This window comes from Triticum dicoccoides, chromosome 5B, assembly GCF_002162155.2.
Source record: "Triticum dicoccoides isolate Atlit2015 ecotype Zavitan chromosome 5B, WEW_v2.0, whole genome shotgun sequence".
Classification (NCBI taxonomy): Eukaryota; Viridiplantae; Streptophyta; class Magnoliopsida; order Poales; family Poaceae; genus Triticum; species Triticum dicoccoides.
Window position 1 is genome coordinate 396,942,761 of NC_041389.1, and position 2,808 is coordinate 396,945,568.

Sequence of the window (2,808 nt, forward strand, 5' to 3'; positions counted from 1 at the left end):
GCCTGAGGTCTCCGTCGCCGGGAGAAAGAAACCATGCATGCATCTCCAACAAGACATCGCGCATTAAAGAGCATGGGACTACGGGAGCAATGATATGTGCGTGCATCACGCGGCCCGGTCGTACGTCCTGATGGCTCATCTGCCTGCCTGCATGTCGCGTGCTCGCATGCAGCCGCAGCCGTGGGTGGTACGTGCCAGCTAATTAAACGTGCGGAATTAGAGAAACGCAGGGCACTCGATGACCACAACGCCCGAACGCTAAATATCTCATCTAAAGAGAGGAGGGGAGAGGAGAGAAGACGGGGGCACGGGACGTCACCGTGCGTTCTCAGGGTCAAGGTCAACAATGTGCATGCATGCATCCACGTCAGGGAGCCGGCGGGAAAGGCCTATCCACGAGTATAGTCCAAGGTGTAAAAAGGCTTGTGTGTGTTTATACGGCATTGACAACTGACGGCCGAAACTAACTACCAGTTGGACGATGCGCATACGAGAAAAATAATATAATCCAAGTCAGCACTGCACAGGCGAGTGGGCGACAAGAATATTGTGCCTTGAATTGATGGACGCTGCTTCAGTGCCTTTGTGAAGCAAAGGCACAGAGCGCCTTAGCCTATCATATCTGCCACTCGTTTTTCATCCGACGCACAGGATAGACTGAAGGCAAAACGTCCCCAGACTAGCTGTTTTCAGGAGAGACAGAGGCGGGGCGAGGCGTTTTTGCGCGTGGGCTGAAACAGTTCTCCCGCGCCGCTCGACGGAGGCGAGGGTTTGACGGGCGAGCTCACCGAGGAGAGAGGGAGTTGAGCGGCGTCGTGCCGCCGTGAGAAAGAGAGAGAGAGAGAGCCGCGCCGCCGCTGAGGAGAGGGAGGAGGGCCTCGCACCGCATCCATTGGAGATCGAGGCGGGGCCGTGGCGAGGGCCGAAGGTCGCGCCGCCGCGGAGGCGAGGGATGATGGTCGTGCGGCAGTGGAGGATGGTTGTCCGCCTGATCTTCCCCGCGATTTCATTGTGAATCTGCAGCCACCGCCCGCCGTAGGTAATCCAGGTTCAGTTTAGTCCGCTGCTAACTGAATGTTCATGTTTAACTTTAAAATGTTCAGGTTCAGATTCAGGTTCGACTGTAAATTGCCCATGCGTGTACATGCGTGTACAGGTTCAGGTTCAGTTTAGGCAACAATATTTATTTGCTTGCACATGCGTGTACGACCTGAACAAATTGCCCATGATTTCTACAAATTTCATGCATTCTGATCACACACACACATACACACACACATACACACACACATACACACACACACAAGCAATTGCAGCTATAAATTCAGAAAACTTGTAGTAGTGTGTAGTATACAATACATGGTTGTGCAGTATAGTACACAGCACAAGGCTGTGCAGAAAAGATACAACAATGTGAGCAAATTTGATGGTAAGATAACCTCTTGCAGATTTGTTTGTGCCAATGAAGGCCATCGGAAAAAAGGGCAAAGGGAATCCGTTCAGAAGTGCTTTAGAGCTGAAACAAGAACTGATTGCAAAGCTCGGATGAGTCTTACATTGGATCGAGAGTCCGAAAACTTGGAAGTCACTGATGTAGTTCTTGAGCATAATCACCTCCTTCACTTGCCACAAACCCGCCACTTGATGGCGTCCCAAAGGAAAATTTCAGAATTTCAATCTTTTGAAATCGAAGCAGCGGATGATTCTGGAATTAGGCCTCAAGCTGCATATGAGCTTGCTACTCGTCAAGTTGGTGGACGACTTAATCTCGGCTACACTCCTCGTGATCACAGAAATCATTTGCAAAGCAAGAGGCAGAGGGAGTTGGCTTTTGGTCAGGCGGGCAGCATGTTGAAGTATTTTCAAGACAAAATTGTTGAAAACCCATCATTTCAATATGCTTTGCAGCTGGATTGTCAGGAGGATATAACAAACATTTTCTGGGCATAAGGTATATTCTAATCTGGACATAACAAAAAATTGTTTTCATCTATTAATACACTAATTAGTGGAACTTTCATTGGCAGCAAAAAAAGAAAAAGGATGATGTGCAGCCCAAAGTAGACGTGGAGAATGATGGCAGCAAGAGAAGCCCAAATGCAGAGAATGCAAAGTACATTGCCATTGAGAGCTTTACTCAGCTCCTAACTGCCCCCCCTACTTGTGGTGATGGTGATGGTGATGACAGTCTTTATGGTGCAAATTTCTTCTAATGTCTAGATGTTGGTTACATGGTACTTTGGGGGTTAACTATAGTTTTTTGGAAATATTTGGGGGATAACTATAGTCTTTTTTGGCCTAAGTGTACAAGTGAAATGGCCTATTATGTAACAGACTTTGATCATCAGTAGTACTTATTACTACAAAATGTGATTCACAATGCTTCAGACTTTCAATGTCATGTGCTTGAAAATTGCAGTGCTATGCTACAGAACTATTGATTATCAAGTGCTTGGAAATTATGATGTTACATTGTTTGTATTTTCTTCTCTGATTGCTTCAGATTTTACATGTTAAGTGGTACAGATTGTACAAATTTCTTTGATATAAAGTCAACTTGGTACGCTGAATGTCAGTTTTTCCAGTGCCTACTGTCAGATTTTTGAAACATCAGCGAACTAACTGACAGCCGAATGATCTTTAGCATCAAATATTTTGTGTGCAAATATTCAGGCTGGAGAGCGTTAGTGCATCGCTGCTGTCATTCCTCTGTCTCTCCTAAAAACAGCAAGTCTGAGTGTGTTTTACCTTTGGCCTATCATGTGCGTCGGATGAAAAACGAGTGGCTGATATGCTAGGCTAAGGCGC